The following is a 16,730-nucleotide window of genomic DNA, read 5'->3' on the forward strand; positions in this document are numbered from 1 at the left end:
ATGGAGGTCGACGATCCTCAGGAACAAAGTGAAGTGGCGACACGAATAAGTATATATAGTATAGACACATACACGACTAAACACAATGCTGTACAAAGAAAGGGAAGGGGAAAGGAGATATGGTGCCACATGTCTGTGTACAATGAATTGCTGGGCAGACAGATAAGTGACCTCTAACAGTTTAAGAACAGTAAAAGGTGTTATTGTGAACAAAAAGGCTCGCCAACCCAGTTTCGTGGAAAGGGGGGTCAGGAGTATGGGAAACGAGTGGCCCAGAATGGACAAAAGGGAAGGTTACCGATTATCTAACTGAGAGCCAGACGATGACTGAAGCGAAGATTCAAGAATTGTGCACAAATAGATATAGATATATAACTATTAAATTTACATAAGCTGATTACTTGATACTTAAATATTTGTTACTTGATATTCTGCTGCAAGTGCAATTCACAATACATCGGTGAAACCTCCAACACGATGAGAAAAAGATTTTATGACCACAAATTTGATATTCTAAATGTCCGCCAAACTCCAGTCGCCATTCACTTCAATCAGCCTAATTACGATTTTGAAACTGATTTGAAAATTATATTGCTAGTATCTGGGTTCCGCACCGACATTAAACGTAAGAATAGAGAGTCCTACTTAATTTCGCAATTCAAGTGTCTCACACCAAATGGTCTGAATCTTAGTCCTGGCTCGTTATATCAGCTTATGTAAATTTAATAGTTATATATATATATATATATATATTTACTATATTTATCTATACACGAAGGTGTTAGGTGAAGCCAACTTTCAAATGGTGACGCCTACCAAAGGAATGCCGGCGGACGGCAAATCCAGAAGATGTGGGTTCGAGTCCTACAGCTGGCTAACCTTTTCAGTGACTTTCATCTTTCGTCGTTCATTTCTTAGGCAATTTGAGGCTTTGTATGTGTTTGTCCTTTCTATGTCGTTCCAGCCTCAGAACATCAGTTCTCTCTTGTGCATATCAAGACTGTGAACAACAGGAGAGTTCCTCTTTTCCTTCCCGCACATTCAGCACAGCTTCTGAACTTATGCTAACACTATACTCACGCTACAAGCCTCACAAAGTATGCGACAGGTATATTCATACGCTTACAGCACAATTATGTGATACCACCGTCGTCATATACACACGCAAGTCCACGCTCCTCGAACTGCGCAAGTTTGGGGCGTTGTCATCGTCGATAGGTCGTGTCAGCAGGAGACAATCACCTTGTCATAGCAGCGATCACAGTAGTCTTTCTTGGATCGCACCCCCAGCATGTAAATACAAACTACTGCGAAATGCCACCGGACTTTAAAGATCAAAACACCCACTCTTCTTCTATGCAGCGCCAAACAGCACCACCAGCGACCCGTACAGCACGAGCCCTCTGGACAGCACTGCAAGAGCGCCACCGCTTCAGTCACGTGACTTCCGGTCTTTTTCTTTTTTTTTTACATTTTCCTCCTCTCTCGACCTCGGGCGTTTGCCGGAAAACGTCTCCCTATTCAGGAGTGGAAGAAAGATGCTCAGCCCGGTCGAATAACAGTCTCTACAACAGTCCGGTTATGTTCTTTTGGGTTGTGGGAACTGAAATTGAGGCGACTGCCCGTGTCACAAGCTTTCCGAAATACACTGTCATGATTTTTCCAGCCTGGTCTCGGTGTACCATTACATCCAAGAACGGTAGGGTGGTGTCGGTTCAGGATTACAAACGTAGCGGCGATAGAATTTCACGGGGCAAGGCGCCTGTTGTCGCGCAGTTTCTTCAATGTGTTCCATCACGAGGTTAGCCACAGGGACGGACACAGGACTCCCCATGGGACACCCTTTCACTTGGTGATATATCTGGCCTCGGAAAGTGAAATGGCACTGATTGAGGCAAAAATGTAAAAGAATTATGATGTCTTCCACGGTTAGTGATGTACGAGAAGAGAGGGTGGAATCATTACGCAGCCGTGTTTCGGCCACTGTTACAGCAACAGTTGTGGGTACGTTCGAGGAGAGGGAAACCACATCAAACGACACCATCAAGTCCTGCAAGGTATAGTCCTGGACGAGTCCCACAAATTCTCGTGAGTTGCGCACAGCCAAGCCGTTTCCTCCTGTCAATGGGGTAATGATTTTGGTCAGGTACTTGGACAAGTTGTAGGTAGGAGAACCGATGAAGGATACGATCGGGGGGGGGGGGGGGGGGAGTGGGCGATCCTGCTTATGAACCTTAGGGAGTCCGTATAATCGGGAAGTGCAGCCATCAGATCAGAAGAGGCGGCGGTATGTGATGTCATCTAGGTGTCCACTATTTTTCAGTCATCAGAGGTGGTCGAATAGGGACCGTTCAGATTTAAGCGTCGGGTCGTTGGGAAGTTTCACGAAACTCGTGGCGTCGTCCAGAACTGTCTGCATCTTGGCGTCGTACTCTTCTTTGTTCAGAATGGACCTATTTCAGAGCGGAAAAGCGCCTCTAGCGGGAGGAGTCGGAAACACGGTTGGTGGCTCGCGCGCCGCGCTGTGTCTGGACATTTGGTCGAACGCCGTGTGACTGCATGGAGACTTCTGATCGAACTCCGCTTGGTCGAAACCCTTCTGACCGAAAGCTGCTTGATCGACACCGTTTGTTCGAAATACTTTTGTTCGAAGGGAGTTCAAAAGGAGTTCAGTGTGTTGTCCCCGGCTTATATTGTCTAGGTTTCGAAGGACTTCTTCACTAACATGTATGTTGGAAGAACCAAATTTAGATTCACTCGAACATAGGCACAAGGTAAATAAACCAAAACTCTTCTTTCTCCTATACAGTGGTCAGTTAAATACAAGCATTAATAATACATTGCTAAAATTTGTCCACATTCGACGCGAATAAATAATCAAAAAATGCCATAGATTTATTTGATTTATTTAGAAAAATGCTTATTATTTGACATCAATTATTATTTGACAAAGTGTTGGGAAAAACATATATGGCATGTTTAGTCACTATGTGTTAGAGCAGAAAACCTATCAAGTTGCCGAACGGGCTAGGGTGAACAACCCAGGCTCTTGGTCGGCTTTTTGGACGTGAAAAAGTGGGTTAGCATGAGGAATGTGTTCACGGGCAAGTGGATTACACACGACGGATGTTCCTTAAGATAACAGCAAAGAAATGTGGAACGAGGCCCATGAAGGCCTAGCATACTTTTACAAGGCAGTATTCATACCAGGCACATCAAACATCTAGGGTTTCTGTACACAAAATGGGTAAGGTGTGCGCCCTTTCAGCGGTACAAGAATGGCTTTTATGTGGTTGACGAGCAAAAACAACCCATGAAGCTGAATATAAGAAGGCTAAAATTAGGCAGCTAAGAACTATATGCACTTGTGCAACCAACGGCAGCGCATCGTTGAAGCATTTTTCGGCACGGAATACGCGAACCAAGGGCGCCTCGGCCGTGCTATTCTGACAACCGAGAGCCACCAAAGATGATGGCGGCGGCGCGCCGCAGCTCGCGCATGCGTCGCACGTCCACCTGAAAAAGGCCCATTACGGTACCTTTCCCTTTGTCGGCAGGCAGGATAATGACCCGATGTGTTCGACTTCAGGTCCTTCAATGCTGCTCGTTCTTGCTGACTCATATTTGAGACGGTCCGTTTGGGGTTAGCTATATCTAGGGCGGTGGCAATGCGGCTGCGTGCCAAATTAATCCCTGTTGTGTCCTTGAGATGGCGGAGTTTCTCATCAATCTCTATTATAAACTTGCTGTTGGGGATCGTTGGGGATCCCCTTCAATCCTCCTTCAATCCTTCTTCAGTCCAGCTTCTTCAATCCAGCTCCTTCAATCGTTACGATTGAAGGAGCTGAAAGAGCGTACATTGAAGGAGCTGATGATGACACTGATGATGTCTCCCGTATGGGGGACGAAACGTCTGAATTAAATTGTTTTGTATTGTTTTGTCAAGTCCGTATAGGTAGCAGCTCTTATCCTCCAAACGCCCATTTCCACCGACGTCCCAAATCAACCAAAAGCTCATTTCCTCCGAAAAAATATTCGGAGCTTCTGGGCTTTCGGTTGATCTCGGCATGGGGGTGGCAGTGACCCATATCCCCCAAATGCTCTTTTCATCCGAACGCCCAGAACCACCGAAAGCGTGGTTCTGACATGCTGACATGCGAAAGCTGACATGCTTTCCTTCTACATGTAGTTTTTTTCCCTTTTGACATGTCTTGCTGAACCATTATTCTATTTTTTCCTGTACAGTAAGACTTTGGGAATGCTTAATTCCTACAATCTCCTCTCATGTATGGTGCTCTTCTGCAATAGTTCCCTATGCAATCATTATAGTAGAATAAAGGAAATAATCTTGGGATAGTGATTCAATAAATAACAGGTCCCTTGTCTAGAGCGTACGCGTCCTTGAGCCACGCACCTGCATGATGACGTCATACCGCAACACTATTGTTTCAGGTTGACCTTGTCTAGAGGAGCATTAGTGGAAAAAAACAGTGTAGCCCTGAGACAATAGGATGCCGTCACGACCAATGAGAACGGCCTGCAGGGGGCGCAATGATTCACTTCTCACTTGGACACTGACGAGTGTGGACACCCTAATTCTGCTCCTGGCAATTGCGTTGGCCATCAGTGGAAGAGCGTAGCTGCGGTGGGGTTCTGTCTGCCTCTGATGGGGTGCGGATGTGTGCTTCGTCACTGGTGAATGGTGTTTGACGATGCAGGTGGACTTTGTGACGAACGGATTTACAATCAGGGAGTTCTGTGAACGAATGGGATACTTGAAAGGACAGGCTTCCCCCGTTTGACAGGGAAAGGAGGAAGGGCGAGCGGATCCTAAGTGTGGGGGTATCCGATGTACAGCCCGAAGCAGAGTTAACTGGAACGCCACTTCGACTGGCGGAGGTAATGTCGGGGAGAGAGCAACCCTAGCGGCTCTTACGAGAAATAAAGGCAAACAGTGTTTCGACTGTCCCACTGTTGCTGCTGGAGCGTCCGTCTTTCCATGAGCTGATGACTCAGCATTACCATCAGCTGCGGTTATCACCGCGATGTTTGTTTGTGTTTGCGGCGATTATGTGCAGTTGTATGTCGGCTGATATCGCACGGATGCGCTGACTTTCTCATTGATACACACGAAGATAGTCGCGTTCGCTCAGTTGAGCATTTTCAGATTTGTGATGAGACAAATGAAGATGAACGGAGTCTAGTGGCAAATTAAATGCGGGAACGAGGGAATTTGAATTTGGTGTCTACCTTTGTGTGTTAATGAGATAACAGCGTCGCATCCGCGTGATATCGGTCAGCATGCACCTTTACATAATCGCCTCAAACAGAAACAAACAAACGTCGCGATGATAACCACAGTTGAGGGTAATCCCGGGTCCACACCTCATGCCAAGGCGGACACCCTCGCAGCATAATGGCGAATTCGGGTGATCGTTTCATGGCAACTTTTTTTCCAGATCCCGAACAGTCATGTTCGTTTGGTCGAAGCCAAGCAATCTCGCTTGTTCGCGTGGCGCTTGCCGAGCGCCGAGAATTTGCCAGCTAGCACTTTTTTCGCACGGTCTCGAAACTGTCGAGTAGTAGGTTGCCCAACTATTTCCAGTGTCGTCAAATCCGCACTGCAACGGTGACGAGTGCCCTCATTGGCCCGCAAGTCGAAGTTCACGTAATTTAGCAAACGACGGAACCCGAAGATGGGCGCCCGCGATGCCCCTAACTTGATCCAAGTGTACAAACTCTGCCCTGCTTCAAAAGGAATGACGCGAGGCTGATCCTGATCCTAAAACCGCTAGATCTCTGACACTCATGTTCGGGTGGCAACTGTCACGTGATCCAGCTCGGGAGCCGACCTAGCAATTTCCGAGTGCTAGGCCATGTTGCCATAAAATGACCGCCCGAATTTGCCATAAGTAGGGCAGTCGAAACATTATTTCCCTGTATTTCTCCTAAGCGCCGCTAGGGTGGCGGTCTTCCCGATTCGGCAGTCGAAGTCGCGTTCCAGTTAAGTCTGCCTCGAGCTGTGCTTTCTGCAGCTCACCAGAGAGGGTGACGTGACTCTAGCCATCACGTGGGTCCCTGGGTGCTGCTCATCCGGTGCTCGAAATGTTCTGTAACGTGATGTACGCGGTCCGCTGACTTCTACAGCTTCTTTTGTTTCCGTGCTTAATAATTATCCTTAGAGGTCTAGCATCTAGATCTCCGCGAGATGTAACAGATATGACTGATATAAAAATGAGAGCTGATGCACAAAATCTATATCAAAGAAGCCTGAGCTTGGGTGGGTAGAAATGACACGACACTCGGTGTGTACTAATTAAATCGCGTTCATGAACTGATCTGAACGGAGAGATATTTCGAAAATGAATTTTATTCGTATGCACGTTGCTCACGGGAGAATCTCTATCTTCGGAAGCTCATGGAGGTCCGCGTCATGAGGCACGGAAAAAGAACATGATGGGAATGGCATGTCCTGGGGCTGGAACATATAGCGGGACGGCGGAAAACACACAAACCTCAAGCGCCTTCTGAGGAGATTGACAGTTCAGACGATATGTTGGTTTCATGCATTCATACTGCTTGCAAGCTTTTTCTAGGGGTTGTTTCAGCCGGTTAATAGAGTGTTTTCTGAACGTCTGAACTGTATTAACAGAAAGCATTAAATAAAAGTAAAGGAGGAGGTCCTTTTTGTAACCTTTTTCGGGACCTGTGCCGTGGGCGCTTTGTTACTATTTGTTTTCCACTATCATGACATACACAGTGCCTGGACTCCAGTCACTTGCATGGAAGATATCTCTGTTGGGATCGGATCACTGCTTGAACGCGATCGACATCGATAATGCCTTTCCTTGGCAAACTTCACTTCTGAGTCAGTTGCAAGAAGTACATTGGATTCCCGCACACCCAAGAACCGTTCACCCTTCCTCCTCTCCCTGACAAACGGAGGAAGGTGTTATTTCAAGTATACCGCTTTCGGTGGTTCTGGGTGCTCGGATGAAAGGAGCATTTGGGGGATATGGGTCACTGCCACCCCCGTGCCCAGTTCAACTGAGAGCCCGGAACCTCCAAACATTTCTTCGGATGAAATGAGCTTTTGGTTGATTTGGGACGTCGGTGGAAATGGGCATTTGGAGGATATGAGGCCTAACTGAGGAGGATATGAGGCCTAAGGTAGCAGCTCCTATCCTCCAAACGCCCATTTCCACCGACGTCCCAAATGAACAAAAAGCTCATTTCCTCCGAAAAAATATTCGGAGCTTCTGGGCTTTCGGTTGATCTGGGCATGCGGGTGGCAGTGACCCATATCCCCCAAATGCTCTTTTCATCCGAACGCCCAGAACCACCGAAACCGTGATACTTGAAAGGACACGCTTCCGCCGTTTGACAGGGAAAGGAGGAAGGGCGAGCGGATCCTAAGTGTGGGGGTATCCGATGTACAGCCCGAAGCAGAGTTAACTGGAACGCCACTTCGACTGGCGGAGGTAATGTCGGGGAGAGAGCAACCCTAGCGGCTCTTACGAGAAATAAAGGCAAACAGTGTTTCGACTGTCCCACTGTTGCTGCTGGAGCGTAAGCCTTGCCATGAGCTGATGACTCAGCATTACCCTCAACTGCGGTTATCATCGCGATGTTTGTTTGTGTTTGCGGCGATTATGTGAAGTTGATATTGCGGCGATTGTGAAGTGTGTCGGCTGATATCGCACGGATGCGCTGACTTTCTCATTGATACCCACGAAGGTGGTCGCGTTCACTCAGTTGAGCATTTTCAGATTTGTGATGAGACAAATGAAGATGTATACCCCTCTTTATACTCGTGGTGAATCCCGGCTTTTGGAACATTTTTTTCACCCTTTTATCCCTTCCCCGAGCAACATGCCGCCAATCTAGGCAGGCAGTCTGCTCGAGTTCCTACGTCCCCCCGCCCCCCCCCCCCCCCCCCTCAACACCTGGAGATGCATGCACCTCGCTCGCCTAAGGAAGATGAAATAAGTCTCTTTTCCCTCTGACATTCCAACCGGGTGTGAATTGTGGCTCCGGCTTACCTTCGGTTTTTGCCATACGCTATGAGGCAACTGTCGGCACGGTACCGCGTGGTGTGAAGTCGGCTCTGGACGCACGGTACCCCCAACAGGGTTCCTCCATATCGGCAGGAAGATCGCTCGGCAAAAAGAACGTTGCAATCGACCGGCCAACTAACAACACACGAAAAGGGAGAAGTAATTTAAAGGGAAAGTTCGCTCCCTGAAATCCTTGAAATAAACAAATAAAAATTGAATTAATTACTAATTAAATTAAAAAACAAATTGAAATAAAAATTGTCTGGCTGGAGCATTCGACTGCAAAGAACTCTCCTGTGAGCCTTTTCGCTTGAAATCGGCATAGTTCCGGAGTTATTTGTATCTTGTTGTGACAGTCGACAGCGGAACAGCAACTACGGAGAGGTGCAACCGGAGAGACTGCTCATCGGCTCGCGCGACATCGTATCCGCTTATCGCAATGCAATGAATCCTCTCCCACCAGGCGATGTCAACCAATACGCTGGAGAGGGTTGATGAAAGGAGGAGCGATAAGTGGATACGATACGGTTCTGTCGCATTCGTGCAAACGCGGCTACGTAAAGTCCGGTTCACACTATTGCGTTCTATTTCGTGCGAGCGGCTGCGTGCGTATGCGTTGACTAGAGTGCCTGAATACTAGCTCCCTCTGTGTGCAGATGGAGCTAGTATTGAGGCACCCTAGCGTTGACTTTCTTTCTTTTCTTCTCTCTGGAGCGCGGCCTGTATGATGGCATATAATACGCGGGGCAACCCGCACGCGGACGCATTCGCAGGCATTCGAACGCAATAGTGTGAACAGGGCTTTGTTCCTTGCAGCAGGGCGTAAAGAAAGGACCATTTCCACGTTCGCATCGTCAATACCGGTAGAATGTCGAACGTCGTGTTTTCATGCCAGTAATCATGGGAGCCGTGCCACAAACTTGAAAGCGGCAGGAGAAGACAGGCAGAAAGAGTGAATACGGGATTATGACTACAAAGGATCGTCAAGTCTCGGCCTCATACGTCAACGTAACCTTAAAGCAGATTAGCTCATGCCATCTAACATGGCGGCCACCTGCAGTGGCCGCGCACGCGCATACGCATACTCGGGAAAAGGTCCATTCTGCAAAAACAGAGAAGGAAGTCACGCGCCAGTGCCACGCCCACATTTTCCACCCTGACGCGTCACCTATACGTCTTTCAGAGCGCGCGAACTGCAAACCGTATGGATTGCATGGATTTATAGTAATGCTCCTAATAAATTATTGAGCTCAAGTCGGAAAAAAGTGAAGCAGGGATTCGGTAAATCAGGGAATACACTACCCGTGGAAACATATATTTACGAATTTATGCCTGGGGAGCAAATTATCCTTTCAAAAGGGCCCTACCAAGTTTGCATGTACATTTTGCAATTATCATGCTCCACAAGGGAACGAAGCTCACAATACGCAAATCTATAATTCATTTAGCTCCTGCTGCGAGCGTATTCACCGAGGGACAATCCCGTTCAAAAAGCATAATCCGCAGGACACTCTCATTATTTCCCAATGTACGCCACCCGAACAGCACAGCCGCCACACTCGCGGAAAAGCACAGCGCTAGTACGCGCGTGAAATGAAGTATTGCGGACTGGTACGGTTTGCACTTGCTAAGTTGCGGGTTGTAGGTGGAACGATGTTCCGAGTTTAGTTTACTTCCCAATACGGGAATAAATCAGGGTTGGTTACCGGAAACGGAAACGAGAAAAGTTAAATACCCAAATTCCGCAGGAAACGAAAATAGAAACGGAAACAAAAACATTTTCATTACCTTCACCAACATCTGGCGCCATTAATAAGTAAATAAACAAGTATGCATATGTTTGTATTCTCTCATTCACATCTCATTAGCCATCAGATTCATTTAATGGCGAAATACATGTAGACAATCTGAACGATTCATGCAGAGAGGTTCCAGTGGGGCGCTCACAAGCTTTTCGGGACGCTAAAATAATCCGATCCAATCCAATCCAATCCGGTCGAAAACGAAACGCCGTAAGCGCGCAACTAACTGTTGGCTGTGCTTGAGTTTGTACCGAAGTTGTGCAAGGTTGGTGCCTGAGTTTGTCCGAGTATGAGTGTTCTGGGAAGACCACATACGTCTTCTGTTCCCTATACACTTCAAGTATGACATATAAAGCAAGGTTTTTTACCCGAAACGGAAACGTTAGATACCCAAATTCTGTAGGAAACGAAAATGGAAACGGAAATGGGAAAAACCCGCTGAGCAAACACAAACCGCTACCGAAAATCGTGCGGAAACGGTAACGGAAACGAAAAATGGAATTTCTTAGGCAGAAAGGGAAACACTATTATTTTCGGTAACTAAGCCTGGAATAAATTAATGTATATAAGCGTCCTGCACTGTGGCAGGTTTATGGTGCTTGACACCAAAATGAGGTGTCGCTATTGCCGGCAGGGCGTTGGAGGCCGGAGTATGTGTACGAAAGAGTGCAGTGAATATTGTTCTGTCGGTTTGTGGGCATTCTATACTTTCAGCTCCAATAGTTTTTTGAAAAGTTTCACCGTTGGCAACAGGGCAGCAAAAAAATACATCTCGTACTTTTGTTTGAAGGTTGTACCTGTTTAGTGAACCTGTAGAGGAGATAGTATTCCCCAATGGTATTCGCAATCCTTACTTGGACTGAGAATTACCTACCTCATCGGGAACAATTCACTTCCGTCAATAGTTCGAGGCAACTCGTTACAAGTAACTCGTTACTGTAACTCAGTTCCTTTTTCTGGTAACTTGTAACTTAACTCGGTACTTTTGCGCCGTGGTAACTTTCACAGGAGCTCGTTCCTTTTTCGGGTAACTTTGCCAAAGTAACTTAAAGGTCAGCTATGCCGATATCCCAAATAGTCGAAACGGTTGTGATATTCTGAAAGCCCACATCCAGCTCTCCCCAAAATACACCTTCATTCTCTCAGTTCGGTACAGTACCATGTCAAAAAAATAGGTAATTCATTCCGAAACACACATGGGCGCAGCCATTTTTATGACGTAAATGCGCCCGAACGGGCATTGTGACGTGTACGCGCCTTCGTACTTGTCCGTGGATTTCAGCTACGGCTTCTCGCGGCTTCACGTATCTGTGCTTGAAGATGGCGGACAGCCGGGTTCCACCGTTCCGCGATAAGTAAACAGTGCAGCAGCTGCGAACTCACTCGCGAACCAACCTCTGTGCGATGTTGTGACTGGAATTCGTCGTTTGTGTTTTGTGAGCACGTACAATTTGTATCAAGTCGCGTCTGCGTTAGCCCCTTTACAGCACTTGCCCATTGTAGAGGCTGACGGTTCGACAGCCGTGTCAGCAAGAAAGTGCCGACAGCGTTTTATTACTGCAGGAAAATTGTGCTATGTATTTGAGAAACCGCATACTGCTATGGGACAAGTTTTACGTACGATTTATCAATGTGCAACAGCGTCGACGATGATATGTAACGACGAAAGACTTAAAACGAAATACAAATCACATTTTAAACTTTTTGTGGGATTCTGTGCATTTTCCAGAAGCTTTCTTTGAATCACGCACCCCCATGTCACGCTGCCTTGTGTGGTACCCTACAAACTACTGCATTTTATGTCTAACATCTGGATATTGTTTGTAATGAACACTGTCGCACAAAAACATGCACACGAAAGCTCCAGTAGCCATGTGGTTGCACACTATGCAGACGCAAAAGAAGTACCAGAGCACATATTGCCACTTAGAAATGTGGTGTCTGAAGAGTTAGGGCATAGCATAGATCCTAGAAATCAGGTGCACCTTATCCTTCTGTAGAGTGCTCTTTCAATTCACAACTCAGCCCATGGGGTGTAAAAGTATTAAAGGCAGTTATGTGACTTGTCGTCGTGGGTGACATCACTGGCCAGCCTCGGGATTAATTCCGTGCTCAGGAATTATTGTACAAAGCACTTTGTATGTAGGACATGATAAGCAATATGTAAGTTGCAACCTTGTCTGCAGCATTCTCGATTGCCTCTTACCTTTACAGTTCGAGACACGTTATCAAACCATTTGCAAAGGGCACTCTTACAGGGGCTGTGTAACTTTAGTTTTTAGTATAAAATTTATAAAAATATAAGTATACAATATGTAATATGAAATTTATATAAAATCAAAAATAACATTTATAGAAAGAATTTATAAAAAATAAATAAAAAGGCTTCATGGAAGCAATCCGTTAGCATACCCACTGCACATGAAGCACAATTATATATGCTTTGACATCATCTAATTAATCTTCTGAACCATACCATATATGTGGCTGCATACGAAATTTTTTATGCGCATCCTCTACCTTCCTATTCCTACATGTGCACACGAATAACAGTGCATATATGTGAAGTGGCAAAAAGCAACGCTAGACTCTACCATCATTGTGCCCCTTTAACTTTTCCACATTTATGTCTGGTGAACAGGGAATATCTCACTAGAAAAGAAGACATTTGTGCATTGTTTGGCAAGCAAATAAATATATTTATTTACATTTTCCATAAATCAACAATGTTGTGACCTGGTGCAAATATTAATGTCAACAAGTAAAGTACTTACAAATTATTCCTATGTGCTCAAATGCAGATATGACAATTCTGTTTTTGTACCTCAGCACAGTACAGTTTCAAAATTAACAAACTGCACAGCATCAGCAATCTTAAAGTATCTGAAGAGGGGAATCACATAAAGCTCCAATAATAGACTGTGCAAACAAAGCTAAAAAAAAAACAAAGTACTTAAGAAAAATCTGATTAATCGGTTGCCGTTGTGATATGTACTACTATGCACAATTCATGAATGGAACATGTTACCTCATTGCATTGCCTCGATGTGAGCACTAGAACAGGCAGCTTTTTAGGTCGCTCTTTCCGTGTTTTTCTATTGTCTTTTTTTGTTTTCTGTTTTTGCATTAGCAAGCATGGCCATAGTGAACCACAAGCAACCAAGGACAGGATGAGACATCTACAATGCGACTGCTAGCTTGAAACTGATATATTTATCAGCAGACTCTGGAATATACACACATATGCTGCTAAGAAAATGACAATTTAACCAATAGAATAACAGACAAGAAAAAGGTTATATATCTTCCCCTCTCCTCATTCTATTTTACAGGCAGCCCTAGTATCATTCTGAGTGTGTCCGTGCGTTCCCTTCGAGATAACGTATCTCTGACAGAAGCAAATCCAACAGCGGACTGCTTACGGATGCAACTATCTTTGATTTCTCTAACCACTTGTTATTTAACCGCTGCCTTGAGCTGTGTGTTCTGGAAATTTAGGCAGCATCCAGAGTCCCTGCAATGTGTTGCCATGTTTCTCGAGGGCCTGTGTTTCACTATGGCTCTCAGATACAAACTACCCCATTTCAACACAGTAGAAAACACAGATTTGTAAATAGCATCTGTTGATTGCACTGTACATACCCCCCACATAAAGGATCATAGTGGATACTACATCTTCTGCGATAATGTCAGGAACACAAAAAATATAGATTTTAAACCACTCTTACGTCGTAGTAGTAGTATTTGTGTGAAGCTGCGCAATTCCTGTCCTGCAAATAATTTAAACCATATGTTTAATCTGCTAGCGTGATGATCCCCTGAAAAGCATTTCACACTTGGCGGGAACTACCGGTTCTGAAACCTATCCCTGACATGTGTAGCCATCAGGGAGGAAACCCAAGGGCTGCGGTGGAAAAGACAAACACACACGGGCTATGTTCTCTCTGTGTATCAGCTGCTCTGGCTAGGTTTCTATTCACGCTTAATGGCCTGTATCAGTAATGCATGAAGACCACTGCTAAGTTGTGTTGAGAAACACCACTTTATGTTTGCCATGTCTAAATGAAACGTACCTGACCTGATCCAAATTAACCGTTCTGAGTCTGGAACACACAAAGAAAAAAACGCAACACACGCCACAACATTAACAGATAGCAAATGAGCTGTAGCGAGCTCCACCTTGGGACAAAGTCAACAAGTAATTCACCAAAAGTCAATGAGCGCCTGAAATGTAACATCTCCAGTGGCGTAGCCCGACCTCAAAGGTGGGGGGGCTCGATACGAATACTCCCCCCCCCCCCGCTGATCCTGTGTCGACAACACACACATACTTGTGCACACTTCAAACTGAGGATTAAAAAAGGGAACGAAAATAGTTGATTTAGATGTTCACAGTACGATTACATGTATAGGCTGTCATGACCAATGAAGTGGTGTCACGAGATTGGAAGTATTTTGAAAAGCTCATACTTTGAAAACCATTCAAGAATGCTTCTTAGATAGACGCCATGAACTGCAAGAACTTTCGCGATAGTCACACTGGTCCCCCCCCCATATATTATGTTCTCGGATTTGCACGATTTGTGTGGGTCGGTCCGTGGCAGGTAGGGGGGGCTCGAGACCCCCTAGCCCCCTCGTGGCTACACCACTGAACATCTCTGACTGGTAGCAGGATGGCCCACGTTCAATTCCTGGTGCTAGCACTGACTGGCTTTTTCATTAATTATTTGTTGGAAGTTTCGATGTGCTTGAGAACCATTCGTCAACCATTGTATCCTCATGAGGTGATGAGGGTTTGTCATCCCAAAGAGACTCCCTTTCTGGCATGTGTCCTTATGGATGCTCATCACTGCAGAAAAAAAGAAAGAAAGAAAGGAAAAGCATTTAATGACAAGAAATGGATAGTTGCATTTACTGCATAATGATTGTGCACAACAGAAAGAATACTTTTGCACAGAAGGCTGTACTTCTTGATGTCTAACATCAAGTTACAAAATTCCAGAATATATGACATGTTGTAAGGTAGAGAATAAGTAGAGTTATTGAGTTGTCGAGTTGAGTTGACGGGGCAGTTGTACCCCCTTTTTATTTTATTATATATGATTATATAATTATCTATGTCTGTACCACCTCTCGCTCTCTACATTACAACATGTTTTATATATTCTGGGATTTTGTAACTTCATGTCAGACATTGACAAGAGCAGCCTTGTGCACGAAAGTCTCGTCTCATTAAAATTTAGATGCTCTCAACAGTCTTCTTTCTGTTGTGAATCTCTATCGCAGCATACCTGCACATTGCTGTTCTACGTACTGTGACATTGCAGTAAGAGTATGGACTTTGGGTAAAAAGACTACACAGCAATGCTCAGGTATTTTGCCTATCGAACAGTATGTATGTATGCAGTATGCACACAGTATTTGTGCACCGGACCCACTAAAAATGTAGTGAATGTGGCATTGCCCACGGTAATGCACCAAGTTGAACACAATTATTGTAGAATCCAGGTATTTTAGCTTACATGTCAAGCCAGTACCACACCAGTATCCAGTGTGAAGTTGTGACAAATAAATAGTTTCCATTTTTCTTAGCTCTCAGAAAACAGACAGTGAATTAATAAGAGTAGACAATGTTAACATGAATTCTGGGCTATTCTTCAGTTGAAGATTCACAGATAGTAAAGGCACCTTCCTCAATGGACGTTGATGACACTGAAAATTCTAAAATGTTATCAGAGGCGACATCAGCTTCGGTGTGTCAAAGGATTGTATGTCCAACAGTAATCCAGCTAACAGTAACAAAAATGTGCAAAAGACAAATTAACTGAACTAATGTAACGTACCTTCTATATCAGACAGTAAAGCTTGTACCACCCCATCCACAGGAACCAGTGTCCAGACACAAAAGTGCTTGAACTGGGAGATAGCAGCTAATCGGAATGGCGATCTTTGTTTTCCACCCTGGAAGCACAGGTTGTAACTTTGAGGGCATATTTAAAAGTGGTGTCAAAATGTCTGCATGCGAGTGCACATGAAAAGTTGAACATAGATGAATACTCAAATTATAACATCACATTGTCATACCTGTTGGTGGAGGTGGACTGCAACTAACGTGTCAGCAATTTCTTCATGACCAGATGCAAGCCAGATCATGCTTCATTTCCGCCTTCAGCGTGCACCTGTGATAATTCAGAAGTTAGATTATCAATAGTACTATTGTGTTGTTAATCGTGGTTATATCAGAGTAAGCGCAGTAGGACAGCTGCACAATCGATTCATTAAGCTTGCTATTTTTTATATCTGAACCTCGACTTACCATTTTTTGCTCTCGTTTTTTGCCTTGATCCTCCGTGGCACGTTCAAAATGTTATGCGTCGGGCACCTCAGATTTTCATCAGACGATTTCGTGCCGAGATTCCAAATTGCCTCTGGAGTCGCGCGTAACCTATGATAACATTCGTGGACGAAATCCTTGCAGTGGAAATTAGCAGGCACCACTGTCAGCCAAGAGCTTCGCACTGCTTGGTCTTTTGGCAGCTTATAATAGGTAACACTTGAATCACCGATGAATTGTTCTAACAGCGTAGCACTCTCGCATCTTCGACAACTTCGCCGTGGCATATTTACGATTCATATCGCTCCAGCCCATAAAAGGCAAGGTCAGAACAAGGAAGTGCACTTTCCCAACGACGCTGTGCCAAAAAAAACATTCACATGCTTTGTTTCCGGCTTAGCAACAACATAACAGCTGTTCGCTTATGTACGATGCACAGAGGAGGAAACGAAAGAAGCCAAGCAGCCAAGCCAAGAGTCCATGCCAAGCCAAAGACAGATAAACCGAGAGCAGTGACGTCGGTGCGCCCGTGCGCAG

At 45.2% G+C, this 16,730-nt stretch overlaps 1 long non-coding RNA gene across 1 annotated transcript; it reads right to left on the reverse strand.

Moving 5' to 3' along the window:
• Positions 1-14,157: 14,157 nt before the first annotated feature.
• On the reverse strand, positions 14,158-16,401 carry LOC135383701 (uncharacterized). Its single transcript, XR_010420013.1, has 4 exons — positions 16,176-16,401; positions 15,944-16,038; positions 15,703-15,820; positions 14,158-14,708 (listed from the first exon to the last, which is right to left on the reverse strand). It is a non-coding gene; the product is annotated as an uncharacterized LOC135383701 (long non-coding RNA).
• Between the last annotated feature and the right edge of the window lie 329 nt (positions 16,402-16,730).

Source organism: Ornithodoros turicata, chromosome 2 (assembly GCF_037126465.1).
Source record: "Ornithodoros turicata isolate Travis chromosome 2, ASM3712646v1, whole genome shotgun sequence".
NCBI lineage: Eukaryota > Metazoa > Arthropoda > Arachnida > Ixodida > Argasidae > Ornithodoros > Ornithodoros turicata.